This window comes from Rhinoderma darwinii, chromosome 7 (genome assembly GCF_050947455.1).
Source record: "Rhinoderma darwinii isolate aRhiDar2 chromosome 7, aRhiDar2.hap1, whole genome shotgun sequence".
Lineage (NCBI taxonomy): Eukaryota > Metazoa > Chordata > Amphibia > Anura > Rhinodermatidae > Rhinoderma > Rhinoderma darwinii.
Window position 1 is genome coordinate 134,121,804 of NC_134693.1, and position 18,061 is coordinate 134,139,864.

The 18,061-nt window shown below is 42.2% G+C and overlaps 1 protein-coding gene across 1 annotated transcript in view; it reads left to right on the forward strand.

Moving 5' to 3' along the window:
• The first annotated feature begins 1,861 nt into the window (after positions 1-1,861).
• Positions 1,862-18,061, forward strand: part of LOC142656806 (G-protein coupled receptor 22-like) — a 186,917-nt gene continuing 170,717 nt past the window's right edge. Inside the window, exon 1 of the mRNA XM_075831722.1 lies at positions 1,862-1,934. The gene's annotated coding sequence lies outside the window, so the exon portion shown is untranslated. The remainder of the gene's footprint in view (positions 1,935-18,061) is intronic.

The window sequence follows — 18,061 nt, forward strand, 5'->3', positions numbered from 1 at the left end:
TCTGCTGGTGGAGTCACGGTGTACATACATTACATTACTTATCCTGTACTGATCCTGAGTTATAGTAGTTATATTCTTGTATAGAGGGCAGTATTATAGTAGTTATATTCTTGTATATAGGAGCAGTATTATAGTAGTTATATTCTTGTATATAGGGGGCAGTATTATAGTAGTTATATTCTTGTATATGGGGGGCAGTATTATAGTAGTTATATTCTTGTATATAGAGGGCAGTATTATAGTAGTTATATTCTTGTATATAGGAGCAGTATTATAGTAGTTATATTCTTGTATATAGGAGGCAGTATTATAGCAGTTATATTCTTGTATATAGGGGGCAGTATTATAGTAGTTATATTCTTGTATATGGGGGGCAGTATTATAGTAGTTATATTCTTGTATATAGAGGGCAGTATTATAGTAGTTATATTCTTGTATATAGGAGCAGTATTATAGTAGTTATATTCTTGTATATAGGGGGCAGTATTATAGTAGTTATATTCTTGTATATAGAGGGCAGTATTATAGTAATTATATTCTTGTATATAGGAGCAGTATTATAGCAGTTATATTCTTGTACATTCGTATAGGGGGCAGTATTGTAGTAGTTATATTCTTGTATATAGGGGCAGTATTATAGTAGTTATATTCTTGTACATAGGGGGCAGTATTCTAGTAGTTATATTCTTGTATATAGGGGCAGTATTATAGTAGTTATATTCTTGTATATAGGGGGCAGTATTATAGTAGTTATATTCTTGTATATAGGGGTAGTATTATAGTAGTTATATTCTTGTACATAGGGGGCAGTATTATAGTAGTTATATTCTTGTATATAGGGGGCAGTATTATAGTAGTTATATTCTTGTATATAGGAGCAGTATTACTGTAGTTATATTCTTGTATATAGGGGCAGTATTATAGTAGTTATATTCTTGTACATAGGGGGCAGTATTATAGTACTTATATTCTTGTATATAGGGGGCAGTATTATAGTAGTTATATTCTTGTATATAGGGGGCAGTATTATAGTAGTTATATTCTTGTATATAGGGAGCAGTATTATAGTAGTTATATTCTTGTATATAGGGACAGCATTATAGTAGTTATATTCTTGTATATAGGGGGCAGTATTATAGTAGTTATATTCTTGTATATAGGGGTAGTATTATAGTAGTTATATTCTTGTACATAGGGGGCAATTGGTTTTGTCACTTCCATTTTGCTATTTCTTTTACTCTTTACTCAAAGTACTTCACTCAGCAGGGGGGTGACAGTGAGCACAGGAAAAAGTACCTCCAATGGGCATGATGGAAATGTCAAAAATTAAATAAAATAAGACCTTGTTACTAATGTCTTTGACCCCCACCACATTATAAAGGATACAATCCTGTCCTGACTTCACTGTATCTCACACGTCTCTGCCACGTTCAGCAGCAGCTGCAGTACAGCAGGAAGTCGCTCCTATAAGCGTACGATAAACTTATATTCGGGGTAAAGAGCACAGTGCTGAAGGTTGAGGATGAAGCAGCTGCGTCCTGCGTGCAGGGTTCAGCATCTCTATTAAAATCTCCAGATTATTTTTACGTTGCTTTTATTGGATCTTCCGATTTACGCATTGAGGTCTATAAACTGTGGCCGCTGATAAGCGTTGCAGAGATGCTGCATACCTCCAGGCACCCGCCCGCTGCGGATTAGACTTCAGTAATTAGGGAGAACAGATATGCAAATACTTTGTATCAACCAAACAGACTGGGAAACATGAGGGGAGAGATAAAGACAGCCGTACAGACACGACTTTAGACAGCTCACTTTTTTTTTTACCTATTTTAACACAAACTGGGTTAGGAGGCTGACTGCAATGGAGGGACAACATTCTCACGTAAATGGCGATCTCGCCGGGACTCGGAGGACACAGAATATGGATTTTTCCGGTTGTATACCTTTACCACTGTTAATATTTTTCCTTTTAGCTCTTCATTATGTGTAGGTTGTGCAGCCACAGTTCATATGAACATCAATGGTGCAGTAAAAAAAAAGTTGCAGGAGGGTTTTGGCCCCATATAACGGAGGCATGATGAACCACACATCTGGTTGGTTGCATTCAAGGGGTTGTCCAGATTAGAAAACCCATTTTAATACCCTATTATGGAATTCCGAGTTAAAGGGAAGGTGTCATGATATATTTTTTTTATTATTATATTGCTTTTAATATGATATTAACATAAATTGTATTTAATTGTGTTCTCATGTTCTACTTTTACTTCTCTATGGGGGCTGCTATTTTTTTTTTCCATCTCTGTATGTGTTGATTAATGACACATACAGAGATGGAATACGGCACATACATCCCCATAGAGAATGCGAACGGGAGCCGTTCCATTCACTATAGCGTACACCGTCTGTGTGGGAACTTCCGGCCGTGGCTTCCGGCCATATGTTCAATGAAGCGAAGGCGCAAGGAAGAGGAGCATAGACCAGGCGGCAGGAGCAGGTAATTTATGTTTGTGTATGTGATGTGTGTATTATGTTCGTGTATGTGATGTGTGCAGGGCCGCCATCAGGGGGGTATTAGGGGTAGTGGTGTGAGGGGCCCGGCCAAACCTAATTGAAAGGGGGGCCCGGCAACTGCTGCGACATTCTTTTGGTAGGAAAAAACGGGCCCCTGCAATGGGGCCCGTTTTTTTCACCAAAAGAATGTCGTGAGCTGCTGCTGCTGCTGCGGGCCCCCTCCCCTCGTCATGGGGGGCTGTCAAACCGCCCGCGCGCGCGCGCACCCGATCGCGCGCACAAGGAAACTCCCGCGCGTGCGCACTCGCGAGCGCGCACCCACGAACGCCCGCACTGGAGACCGCCCGCGCGCGCACCCGCGATAGGCCGCGCGCGCACCCGCGAACGAAGCGCGCGCAGCCGCGGACACACATGGACAAAACTTACCTGGACGTCTGGACCGAAGACCTCGCCTGGAAGACATCGCCGGAAGAGGACTTGAGTGGGAGCAGCTCTTCTGACACGGTGAGTAAATTATCTCAAAGTGTTGTTTATGTATGGCCCTGTTTACACAGTATTTTGCAGGCAAAAAAAAATCTGCCTCAAAATTCCTTAAAGAATTTTGAGGCAGATTTTGACCTGCCCACACTATCTTGCCGCGTTTTTTTACTGCGTTTTTTGCCCGCGGCGATTGAGGACAGTTGACAAAAAACGCAGCGAAAAATGCATTTTCTGCCTCCCATTGATTTCGATGGCAGGTCAGAGGCAGAACCGCGGCAAGAAAGGACGTGCTGCTTTTTCTTTTTTCCGCGACTGGCTCCCATTGATTTCAGATTAAATCAATGGGAGGCGGTTTTGGAAGTTGTTTGGTGCTGATTCTGACGCAGTGTCCGAGTCAATATCAAGGGCCAAAAACTCTGAACTGGGCCTTATTGTTAGGGCTTATTCAGACGATCGTGTAATACGTCCGTGCAACGCGTGTGATTTTCACACGCCTCGCACGGACCTATGTTACTCTATGGGGTCGTTCAGACTGTCAGTGATTTTCATGCAGCGTGTGTCCGTGTGTCCGCTGCGTAAAACTCACGACATGTCCGATATTTGTGCATTGATCGCGCATCACGCACCCATTGAAGTCAATGGGTGCGTGAAAATCACGGCCAGCACTTCCGCAGCCGTATAAACTATGAATGAAAACAGAAAAGCACCACGTGCTACAAACAGAGTGTCATAATGATGGCGGCTGCGCGAAAATCACGCAGCCGCGCATCATACGCTGCTGACACACGGAGCTGTTATGAACCTTTTGCATGCGCAAAACGCCACGTTTTTTGCGCGTGCAAAAAGCACACGCTTGTGTAAATCCGGCCTTAGGGTAGGAACACACTAGGCATGAACACTGCAGATTTTATGCAACACATTTTAGTGTGGAAAATCCGCAGCGTATTACAGTCGCAGCAGAGTGGGTGGGATTTGAACAAATCTCATCCACACGCTGCAAAAATAATGGACCTGCAGTGTGACTTTTGGCTTTTTAAGCCGCAGCGTGTCAATTTATTCTGTGGAATCGCTGCTCCTCTGTTGCGGAAATGCTGCGGTTCTGCCGCAAAAATCACACATGAGAAAAAAAAAGGTACTTTTTTAAATTTTATAAAAAAGTTTAGACTTACCCCGGCCGTAGTCATGGTGACGCGATCCTCTATTCTTAGCGCAGCCCCGCCTCCTGTCATGACGTTTCATCCCATGTGACTGCTGCAGCGGTCACATGGTCTACAGCGTCATCCCAGGAGGCGGGGCTACGTTCAGAAGAGAGAGTAACCTAAACTACGGCCGGGGCAAGTCTAAACTTTTTTTCCCTGCAGGATTCCCGCAGCGGACACGCCTCACGAAACCTGCGCCACTATTTGGTGCGGTTTTGCTGGCAGAATTCCCTGCGGCTACCGGGGCGGATAAGCTGTGTAGTCTTACTCAGCATATCCGCCTAGTGTGTCCCTTATGATGTCGCTCCTGGAGCTGCTGCCGGTCTCTAAATAGGCAGTTGGTTCAGTAGAATTTGGAATTATTTTTTTTTGTGAACCAGCTTAAAAAAACACAAAACTTTTGTGTTAGGGCCTGTTCACATCACTGTTCGCTTCCGCTCCGGGGTTCCGTCTGAGGTTTCTGTCGGGTGAACCCCGCAACGGAAAGTGAAAGTGACAGCACAGCTTCCGTTTCAGTCACTATTGATCTCAATGGTGACGGAAACATCGCTAATGGTTTCCGTTCGTCACCATTCCGGCTGGTTTTCGGACGGAATCAATAGCGCAGTCGACTGCGCTAATGGTGACGGAAACGGAAGCTGTGCTATCACTTTCACTTTCCGTTGCTGGGTTCACCCGACAGAAACCTCAGACGGAACCCCGGAGCGGAAGCGAACAGTGATGTGAACAGGCCCTAACACAAAAGTTTTGTGTTTTTTTTAAGCTGGTTCACAAAAAAAAAATAATTCCAAATTCTACTGAACCAACTGCCTATTTAGAGACCGGCAGCAGCTCCAGGAGCGACATCATAAGGGACACACTAGGCGGATATGCTGAGTAAAACTACACAGCTTATCCGCCCCGGTAGCCGCAGGGAATTCTGCCAGCAAAACCGCACCAAATAGTGGCGCAGGTTTGGTGAGGCGTGTCCGCTGCGGGAATCCTGCAAGGAAAAAAAAGTTTAGACTTGCCCCGGCCGTAGTTTAGATGACGCATCTCTCTCTTCTGAACGTAGCCCCGCCTCCTGGGATGACGCTGTAGACCATGTGACCGCTGCAGCAGTCACATGGGATGAAACGTCATGACAGGAGGCGGGGCTGCGCTAAGAATAGAGGATCGCGTCACCATGACTACGGCCGGGGTAAGTCTAAACTTTTTTTATAAATTTAAAAAAGTGCCTTTTTTTTTTTCTCATGTGTGATTTTTGCGGCAGAACCGCAGCATTTCCGCAACAGAGGAGCAGCGATTCCACAGAATACATTGACACGCTGCGGCTTAAAAAGCCAAAAAGCCACACTGCAGGTCCATTATTTTTGCAGCGTGTGGATGAGATTTGTTCATATCTGACCCCCTCTGCTGCGACTGTAATACGCATACGCTGCGGATTCTCCACAATAAAATGTGTTGCATAAAATCCGCAGCGTTCATGCCTAGTGTGTTCCTACCCTAAGGCCGGATTTACACAAGCGTGTGCTTTTTGCACGCGCAAAAAACGTGGCATTTTGCGCTTGCAAAAGGTCCATAACCGCTCCGTGTGTCAGCAGCGTATGATGCGCGGCTGCGTGATTTTCGCGCAGCCGCCATCATTATGACACTCTGTTTGTAGCACGTGGTGCTTTTCTGTTTTCATTCATAGTTTATACGGCTGCGGAAGTGCTGGGCGGGATTTTCACGCACCCATTGACTTCAATGGGTGCGTGATGCGCGAACAATGCACAAATATAGGACATGTCGTGAGTTTTACGCAGCGGACACACGGACACACGCTGCATGAAAATCACTGTCAGTCCGCACGGCCCCATAGAGTAACATAGGTCCGTGCGAGGCGCGTGAAAATCACGCACGTTGCACGGATGTATTACACGTTCGTCTGAATAAGCCCTAACAATAAGGCCCAGTTCAGAGTTTTTGGGCCTTGATATTGACTCGGACACTGCGTCAGAATCAGCACCAAACAACTTCCAAAACTGCCTCCCATTGATTTAATCTGAAATCAATGGGAGCCAGTCGCGGAAAAAAGAAAAAGCAGCACGTACTTTCTTGCCGCGGTTCCGCCTCTGACCTGCCATCGAAATCAATGGGGGGCAGAAAATGCATTTTTCGCTGCGTTTTCTGTCTGCTGTCCTCAATCGCCGTGGGCAAAAAACGCGGCAAGATAGTGTGGGCAGGTCAAAATCTGCCTCAAAATTCGGTGCGCGGTTCCAGGCGGTCACCGGTGCGCATGCGCGGGAGTTTGTGGGTGCGCGTGATCGGTCGCACGGGCGGCGGTGTTTGACGGCCCCCATGACGACCCCCATGCTACCCAGGGCCACCATCAGGGGGGGGTATTAGGGGTACTGATGTGAGAGGCCCGGCCAAACCTAATTGAAAGGGGGGCCCGCAGCTCATGACATTCTTTTGGTGAAAAAAACGGGCCCCATTGCAGGGGCCTGTTTTTTTTCTACTAAAGGCAAGTCGCGGCAGTTTGGCCGGGCCTCTCACATCAGTACCCATAATACCCCCCCTGATGGCGGCCCTGGGTACCATGATATAGTGCTGGACGGAATACCGTTAACAGGCGGTGCCACGGTAGGGGGGCCCAGAAAATTTAGCTGTAGGGGGCCCTGAAATTCCTGATGGCGGCCCTGGATGTGTGTATTATGTTTGTGTTATACTGTCTGCTGAGCCTTGTATCTAATCCTCCTAGATCTGTGCAGTCGCTCAGAAAATGGCAGCACACAGTGTAGAAGATTCAAACCCCTCGTTCTCCTGGCACTAGCCAGAATAAGGGCGGGGGGATTGTGTGAGGACACGAGAGGAGAGTGTGTCTACCCCAAATTTGCAGCATAAATCAATGAGGTTGCTTTACCACAGTGACCATGCTGCAAATTTTGGTAACTGCTCCCTCTAGTGGCCAGCACGTGTAAATTTTATAAATTAGAATCTAATTTATAATATTTCCTGATTTGTGAAAAATTAAAAAAATTAAAACAATGTGTAATCACTCAAATACTAATTTTTTAACTGAAAAAATAAAATTAAAATTCTAGCGACACATTCCCTTTAACAAAGGGAGTCCTATTTTCAGGATCCTCATCTCTCACGCATATTGAGCAGTTACATAGGGTGTCTCTTGCTCTGGAGGACCAGTCCTGTATTACACAGCCAACCCATTAATATGAATGTGCACCATGTAATTCTTAATTTCCCCTGTGGTGGTGCTGCAGGGAAATGGAATACTTACTGCCAGGTTTCCCCACAGATCACAGCTGATCGCTGGAGGTTCCAAAAGAGGGATACATTTTGATCAGCTTATTGTTTAAAGGACCCTTCTAACAAGCAGGGATTGTCTAATGTTGAGAACCACTTTAAAGTCTTACTACAAAATGAGGCAACATGTTTTGGGTGGACCAACCCCCTGTTTTTCTAGAATAATCAGGGTTGGACAGGTCTATAAAAGAAGCAGGGGATCTGAGACAATAATGGGTCCCAGCCACAACAGGCACATGATTTCCAGCTAAAGACACTTGGGTCTAACAAGACCTGTTAATACTGTATTCTGTATAGTTTTAGGATGGGGACCCTAATGTTCAATTCTTGGGGGGCCCAAGTTATCTCAGTTCAACACTGGGCATAATAACCAATTAGACAATAAGCCTTCACGAAATAACCCTACACTATAAGGTCAAATAAACGTACTCTTGCGCATATTCCACGGGCCGCACAACCCCTAAGGCCGGTCACTAACATGAGTACATTATGTGATCAGTTATGTGATTATCTTAGTGGGTACATGGTTGCATATGATGGATAAATGGCAGGAGGGCTAAAAGTGTCAAGTGGGAAGTCCCAGGCGAAATATAGTGGAAGGAAAGGGGTACCTAGTAGCACAGTGTTTCAGGAGAGGACTGTGTTGATTTTGTTGGAGGTAGTGACCTGTCCACTCATGTGACGATGTGAGTGAGAACAACAGGGCTGTGTGTGATATTTGCAAAGTCATGATGTGAGGTAGAGAAGGGAGACGAGTGGAAAGTCACAGGCTGATACTATGAGGGTATCTGTCTTTTCAGGTGACATTTCAGAATAAGCGGTTATAAGTGTGTACATGAGGAATAACACTACTTCTGACCATTATATGACTTGTATCCTGCATGTAGCAATGATTTTCCCCTCTGCAGGCTTTATTTCTAATTGTCATTTGTGCCTGAACTCAGCTTCAGCGGGGGTAGAAACAAACTGCTATGATGTCTCCCATACACAGCACACAGAGGAGACCCTGCTCCCCTGTCTCTCTCTCTCTCTAACATACACATACAAGCTGCAGCAGCATGGAGGAGATTATACTGCAATAATGCGTAGTGTAGATGTTGATCTAGCACTGGAGGGAGATCTAAGGGTATGTTCACACACCTTGAAAAAATGCTAGCTAAACACCTACAAACATCTGTCCATTGAACTGTTTTAAAAAAACGGCATGTATAAAGACGCCCCATAAAGAGAGGACAATATCCCTTCTTGAGACGTTTTTGGAGCTATTTTTTAATTGTGGCAATGGAATAACAGCTCCAAAAAACGACTCCAAAAAACATTCTCGGCTACAAAAACAGCTGAAAATCAGAGGCTGTTTTCCGTTGAAAACAGCTCTGTCATTTTCAGCCATTTTTGATTTTGTGTGGGAACATACCCCAACACTTACTAGAAGCATCAGCGTCTGTGTCTCTCTCTGCAGCTGCTCCCTCCTCCTACTCCCCCTCCCCTCTCTATAGACTTCTATGGGCAGCAGCTGTAAACTGATCCCTCAGAGAGCTGATAATCCGTCTCATCTCTGCATCACTTAAGGGGGATTTTACCAGTGAATTTAGAGTTAGTGCGCACTTTGATTTGATTTGTAGGGAAACATTTTTTATTACTCTTTAAGTGTCCCTCTTTGACCATTGGTGCTATTGTAAAAGTGACATATTTATATCAAAAGGTGATGGTCACTTCTCATTATCTCCCCCGACTATGGGAACGGTCATCTATTTACCATAGTGTAACCCTAAACAATCCAATGAGAGGTTTTGTCAGCAATGGGGAGGGATTACAAAATAAACACGAGCGCAACGCACCAAGCAATGACAGATACCATCGTTATTACCCGTCGTTCGAAGCAAACACATTTGGCTCGTGTCATTATAGACGCAGCCTGAACAGTCAATTAGCTGCACGAGAACTTCATAAAGCCAGAAAAACACACAGGAGCAGGAACATCTCACATGCCGACTCCGATACACAACTGTGGGACACGTGCGTCGTGCATGTAAACTCTTCCTGCTATTGAGTCTATTGCCATTTTGACTCATCATTGCTCAGTACTTTGCAAAAGCGCCCTAATATAATTTCTTAAATCGTCCTTTGTTCTATTCAGTTAACTTGTTAACGGTTAAAGTGCCTATAGGGTCTGTCACCCAGCTTTCCACAGACTCTGAATGACAGTCACTTCCACCACACTGGCTTTCTTCTTTTCAAATACACTCTTTTGCATCAGTGTCAGTCTTCACTGCAGTTCTCGAATTCTATTAATGTGTCAGGATGGACTAGTAGGATGCCGAAAACAAAAAAAAGAACAGTAAGAGATACATTTTTATACAAGTGGTTATTATCTATAAGCAATACTGTATCGGTAAGGCTTCATTCACATCTGCATCGGGACTCTGTTCATGGGTTCCGTCGCAGCTTGCTCTCAGCAGAACCCATGAACGGAATCCAAACTGAAACAAACGGAAACCATAGGTTTCTGTTTGAATCACCATTGATTTAGATGGCGATGGATCCGATGCAAATGGTTTCTGTTTGTCAACGTTGTTTAAGGGTTCAGTCATTTTGATGGAATGAATAGCGCCGTCAACTACGGTATTGATTCTGTCGGTATTGATAAACGTCAGATAAATATGGGTCTCATCTCTGGACCTGCACCTATCTCTAGAACAGGGCCCCCAGACCCCCGTCCTACTATCTTTCACTGCTGCTGATCCCCAACCGCTGAGTTATGAGGTGGACGTGGGTATGGAAATAACCGAATTTGTGGATATGTCATAAATGTCTCCGATGATTATACCCCTTTAAATTATAACATTCTGGCTGCCTGCAGTGACTACTAGAGGCAGCTTAGGCGATTACTGCATACAGTTCATTAATTGAACTCAATAATAACACAGTATGCAGTGAGCTCCCTCTAGTGGTGACTGCAGGAAGCCAGAATTTCATCATTTAACCGTATGGCTATGCAGAGGACTTGGAGCTCTGTATCAAAAAAATGATCTCCGACCGCCATCAAGCTATATTAAAAAAAGTGACTAAGCACAACATTTTGGACATATTTATATAAAAACTTATAAAATGGTGTGGACATTCACCTTAAACAGAAAGAACTCATTGTACCGCTTTATAGTTGCAATATATTCAGACAACCCTTAGGGGGCTGGGGAAAGAAGGGCCACAGGCTCACAATGCGGCAGTCGGGGGCCCCTCTCCCTACCCAGCTGACTTGATTTGCAGGAGTTGCCTTAGATACAAAACTCTAGCGCCTTCATTTCTAGAGGTTACTAAGTCTTGAAATTGTGTTGTGATGGAGAAATTACTTATAAAGCTTTTCAGATGTTACAAATTGCTTTCTGGTAATAGTAAGGAGAAATGTGAACAGAATGGACCACAAGGTCTTACCTTATATCTGCAGCCGACACGGCAATTCTATATCTGTTTTCTGCTCCAGAATAGAAACAGCTGAACAAAGACTTTAATTAATAAGCAAAAAGCAGCAACAGAAGAACCATGGAGTCCTGCACTATTTTCTCAAGGTCGCCCCCTATAGTCTGATATTGGGATAGGCCTGGGAAAACGAAGGCCTCAGGCACACAACCGTAATTTTTTGCTGATAAAAATACGGATCCATTCATTTCTATGGCCCATGGACACCTTCCCGTATATTTATGAAATGGTGTCCGGGCCACAGAAATGACCAATAAAAAATAGGACATGTGCTATTTTATTTGAATGTTCGGACCGGGCTCCTATACTTTATAATGGGAGCACAGCCAGCAAATGCGGGTGACAGTACATGGCCGTCCGTGCCCATAATCACTGCCAGTGCACACCGCTATGGCTGTGTGCATGAATCCCAAAGAGGTGTCTCTGTGACTAACAAAAATGGCTAAAAATACAATTTTCACTAAGGGGCAGATTAACTAAGCATAAACTTAGACCAGGCATTCTGAAGATGTGCCAAATGTGTCACAGTGGCGCACGCTGTATGGTAAATTTGGGGCATCTCGCTTTTCTCTTCCTTATAACTCTTGGTTGGCTTGGTGTTAATTTTGTACTCTTTGGTGCATTTTAAGCGACACCCCCTCCTCTGCTATGCCACGCCATCCTTTTGTAGACACTTAAAAAGAATCAAATGAGGCGCAAGCATCTATTCTGAAATTAGTCTAGAGTGAAACGAGCCCAAATGTGCCAAAATTTGGCTCATTTTTCAACACATTTTAGACACTGACACAGTAAATCTGCCCCATTAAGTTTTATTTCCATCGATATAATCTACAGACACTTATACTGTCAGGCTGGACTATTTTAACATTCATGTTCACAGCATGCTGTACAGTAAGACTGTCCATTTAAAAATAAGTGCATGCCATGCTGACATCTAGTGGCCAGTATGGGAACTGCTTTTTTTTAAAATAATGTTTATATGTATAAGAATCAAAACGTAATGTAAGAAATCCTATAATATCAGGCATTCTCAGCGCCATCTTACTTAACCCTTTACCTTATCTACTTCACGTATTTCTGTCTGTGACATTTGGCTCATCCCAGACAGATTGCAGGGGATTATGGTGGTCTGAAATTAATGATCCCGCCGTGTCTAATCAAGAAAAGATTATTTTTTTCCCCGTTCTTTTTCAATTTTCTTTCTCCGTTGTGAGACCCCTGTGAATTCCAGGCAGATGAAATGCCCTGCAAAAACGCAAGAAAATCTTGGAAAGCCAGGGAGGTCCATGTGCCAAGATGACAGTGAAGACTTGTATGAAGAATTGCAGAAGACGCATTACCATATCTGAATATCTTCATCACCATAGCTAGTAATTCCTTGGTGAATTAAAGTCATGTTTCATATAATTTCCAACATGAAATATTCTGTTTAACAACCGCTGCTGGAAATCCTCGCCAGCACAGATAATTGTAGACTAATGTAAGGAAAAGGAAGGGGAGAAAGTATTTTCCGAACGACTGGCATTTATATCAAAATCCCCTACCATTATAAATGAAAACCCTCCAGCCGTAGCCTATATGCCTTGCTGCCTGCAGCCTTTCCGAAATGGGTAGTACAGTCTATGAAGTCTTTAACCTTACGTCTTCCAGAGCTGAGTGGCATATTCATTTGACGTTCGGGAGGAAATCTCGCCTGTGAGTGCCCGGTACCCCCAAGATGGGACCCATATCTCCAACATAAGTTCTTATGCACACAATCGTTGCCTTTGATCGGGCTGCAAACCATGGATCCTAGTGGCTGTATTCGGGTCCGAAATGCCTCCGCGTTGCGCCCACAACTGTTCTGTATGTTCGCATTTTACAGCCGTGTTATTTCCGTGTCATCCGTTTTTCGCGGTCTGCGCCCATAGGAAGGTCACGTGGTCAGATTTCCAAAGTTATTCCTAGCAATGTATCTGCAAAACGCAGACAGCACACGGGTGGCTTCCGTGTGCTGTCCAATATTATTGTGGATCCATAGACTTGACTAGCGGCAAAAAGGAACAGGGATAGGACACTTTCTATAACTTGCAGAGCGAGACAGCAGATCCGCAAAAAACGTGTGTGCAAAACCCCATAGTAATGAATAGGTCAGCGTGCTACCTGCAAAAAGTGCGGATAGCAGACTAAGGTGGTGTGAATGAGTCCTTACTGTAAGAAGCTCAGCCAGTTGGTAGTCAAAAACTGCCAGGTCCAGGTAAGGGCAGGGTTGGCTTTACAGAAAATAGGGCCGAGGGCAACAAGCAAAGAAAGCCCACTTTGACATTTTTAGAACTTCAAAAGCTGCATATCAAAAATAATACCGCCATACGACATCAATACAGTATCAAAATAATGCCGCCATATAGTGCACACAAAACATTACCATTCAATGCCCAAGGAAAACTGCCATTCAGCGATCAAATAATAGCGCCATAAAATAACTAAATACACCACATAATAGCGCCATACAATAAATAATACACCAAATAATACCGCCATACAATAATACACCACATAATACCGCCATACAATAAATAATACACCACATAATACCGCCATACAATAAATAATGCACCAAATAATACCACCATACAATAAATAATGCACCAAATAATACCGCCATACAATAAATAATACACCACATAATACCGCCATACAATAAATAATATACCACATAATACCACCATACAATAAATAATACACCAAATAATACCGCCATACAATAAATACACCACATAATACCGCCATACATTAAATAATATACCACATAATACCACCATACAATAAATAATGCACCAAATAATACCACCATACAATAAATAATGCACCAAATAATACCACCATACAATAAATAATGCACCAAATAATACCGCCATACAATAAATAATACACCACATAATACCGCCATACAATAAATAATACACCACATAATACCGCCATACAATAAATACACCACATAATACTGCTATACAATAACTATATAATACACCACATAATACCGCCATACAATAAATACACCACATAATACCGCCATACAATAAATAATACACCACATAATACCGCCATACAATAATACACCACATAATACCGCCATACAATAAATAATACACCACATAATACCACCATACAATAAATAATACACCACATAATACCACCATACAATAAATAATACACCACATAATACCGCCATACAATAACTAAATAATACACCACATAATACCGCCATATAGAGCAGTGCAGAGCAAGACATGGAGAGGACTGTGCGGCAGTGCCAATTGTCGGGCACAACAATCAGTGTAACTAAATACACCACATAATACCGCCATACAATAAATAATACACCACATAATACCGCTATACAATAACTAAATAATACACCACATAATACCGCCATACAATAAATAATACACCACATAATACCGCCATACAATAACTAAATAATACACCACATAATACCGCCATACAATAAATACTACACCACATAATACCGCCATACAATAAATACTACACCACATAATACCGCCATACAATAAATAATACACCACATAATACCGCCATACAATAACTAAATAATACACCACATAATACCGCCATACAATAAATACTACACCACATAATACCGCCATACAATAAATAATACACCACATAATACCGCCATACAATAACTAAATAATACAACACATAATACCGCCATACAATAAATAATACACCACATAATACCGCCATACAATAAATAATACACCACATAATACTGCTATACAATAACTAAATAATACAACACATAATACCGCCATACAATAAATAATACACCACATAATACCGCTATACAATAACTAAATAATACAACACATAATACCGCCATACAATAAATAATACACCACATAATACCGCCATACAATAACTAAATAATACACCACATAATACCGCTATACAATAAATAATACACCACATAATACCGCCATACAATAACGAAATAATACAACACATAATACCGCCATACAATAAATAATACACCACATAATACCGCTATACAATAACTAAATAATACACCACATAATACCGCCATACAATAAATAATACACCACATAATACCGCTATACAATAACTAAATAATACACCACATAATACCGCCATACAATAAATAATACACCACATAATACCGCCATATAGAGCAGTGCAGAGCAAGACATGGAGAGGACTGTGCGGCTGTGCCAATTGTCGGGCACAACAATCAGTGTAACTACTGGCAGTTAAGTGTAACCACTCTCCGGTTGCTCCTGGCGGTCCTTTAAATGAGTCCGCTGGGCAATTGCCCAGTTTACCACCACCTAAAAACAGGCCTGCGTGAGCGACCCCGTTAGATGCTCCAGTCCCTTTGGAGATATATTAAGGAATCAATCAGTACAGAATATGAAACCTAAAAATAACATGATGATGAAGGGTGGAGATTCACTTTAGGGTTTTTGGTTAAGTGCTAAGCAATATGTGGCGATATATAACATTTTATAGTAAATTCTATATTATATTTACATAGTAAGGTGTCTGATGTTACCACATTATTGTGTAATTATTATGACCTGCCCTTGCACATCTTCTCTTCCCGTGTACAGTACTGCTGTCTTGTAGCAGAGCGGTCTTCGGACGCCCTAGATCGGACACCAGGGCCCAGGTATCAATGGTCAACATTACTCCCGCTCCGTCACAGGTGTCCCAGGAAAATTGAGGGGCAGTGTGGTGAGCAGGTTTGACCGTGTAATGTGAGTGCAGAACGTATGACGGGGGTGTTTACACAGCGCGGTCAGCATTTTGTATGATGTCACCTTTGTTTACGTTGTCGTTATATGACAATCAATCCCCTCATTATACCCTGCTGGCTACACAACTGACCCGTCATAGGACAAATGGAAGATTGATTTTGATCTGTTTGTGCTTTGTTTTGACAACAGTGGACTAAGTAATGTAATAAGGTCACCTACAAGAAAAGCTTTGTGGCTCCGACTTTACCCTTACCTAGAGGGAAACGCCAGCGCAAAATTTGGAATTTCCCATTGGTTTTAATTTCAGGCTCCCTAAGCATCAAGCTACTTTCCACAGGCCTCACCACCATAGGTGAACACTGTGCTGTGCATTTTTGTAGGGGGAGTTTGTCTCTGGACTGGAGTCACTGGAGAGGGAGCATTAGGTCATCTGCCATTTATATTTATGCCCAGCTGTAGTGACACATCTATTTTATTTGAGTTTTCTACAGATGATGAGCAAAAAGCAGAGACTAAAGTCACGTCTGCAGATTTCAAGCACCATGGTGAAAGTGGTCTGATGGTGTAATGATGGCACAATGGTGTAAAAATGGTGTGATGGTGCAAAGGTGGTGAGATAGCAAATAGTGTGATTCTGTAATAATGATATACAGTGTAATAATGGTGTAATAATGGTATACTGATGGTGTAATAACGGTGTAATGATGGTGTAATAATAGTGTAATAACGGTGTAATAATGGTGTGAAGGTGTAATAATGGTGTATTATTGGTGTAATGATGGTGTAGTAATGGTGTAATGATGGTGTAGTAATGGTGTAATAATGGTGTAGTGATGGTGTAGTAATGGTGTAATGATGGTGTAATAATGGTGTAGTAATGGTGTAATGATGGTGTAGTAATGGTGTAATGATGGTGTAGTAATGGTGTAATAATGGTGTATTATTGGTGTAATGATGGTGTAGTAATGGTGTAATGATGGTGTATTATTGGTGTAATGATGGTGTAGTAATGGTGTAATGATGGTGTAGTAATGGTGTAATGATGGTGTAGTAATGGTGTAATGACGGTGTAGTAATGGTGTAATGATGGTGTAGTAATGGTGTAATGATGGTGTAGTAATGGTGTAATGATGGTGTAGTAATGGTGTAGTAATGGTGCAATGATGGTGTAGTAATGGTGTAATGATGGTGTAGTAATGGTGTAATGATGGTGTAGTAATGGTGTAGTAATGGTGTAATGATGGTGTAATAATGGTGTAGTAATGGTGTAATGATGGTGTAGTAATGGTGTAGTAATGGTGCAATGATGGTGTAGTAATGGTGTAATGATGGTGTAGTAATGGTGTAATGATGGTGTAGTAATGATGGTGTAGTAATGGTGTAATGATGGTGTAGTAATGGTGTAATGATGGTGTAGTAATGGTGTAGTAATGGTGTAATGATGGTGTAATAATGGTGTAGTAATGGTGTAATGATGGTGTAGTAATGGTGTAATGATGGTGTAATGATGGTGTAGTAATGGTGTAGTAATGGTGTAATGATGGTGTAATAATGGTGTAGTAATGGTGTAATAATGGTGTAGTAATGGTGTAATGATGGTGTAGTAATGGTGTAATGATGGTGTAGTAATGGTGTAATGATGGTGTAATAATGGTGTAATGATGGTGTAGTAATGATGGTGTAGTAATGGTGTAATGATGGTGTAGTAATGGTGTAATGATGGTGTAGTAATGATGGTGTAGTAATGGTGTAATGATGGTATGATGGTGTAATAATGGTTTAATAATGATATAATAATGGTGTGATAATGGTGTGATGGTGTAAAAATATTGTGATGGTGTAATAATGGTATAATAATTATGGCATGATGGTGTAGTGTAATAATGGCGTAATGAAGGTATAATAATTTTGTGATGACATAATGGTGTAATGTTGTAATGATGGTATAAAAATGGTGTACAAATTATGTGATGGGGTAATGCTGAAACACTCCAGTTAAAGAAATGGGTGTATCTAAGCTTATCATGTGTGATACTGTCTGATGAGATAGCGAATCTCATCTAAGCCTGTCATATGTGATACTAGCAGGTGAGCTAGTGTATCTAAGCCTGTCATATGTGATACTAGCAGGTGACCTAGTGTATCTAAGCCTGTCATGTGTGATACTAGCAGGTGAGCTAGTGTATCTAAGCCTGTCATATGTGATACTAGCAGGTGAGCTAGTGTATCTAAGCCTGTCATATGTGATACTAGCAGGTGAGCTAGTGTATCTAAGCCTGTCATGTGTGATACTAGCAGGTGAGCTAGTGTATCTAAGCCTGTCATGTG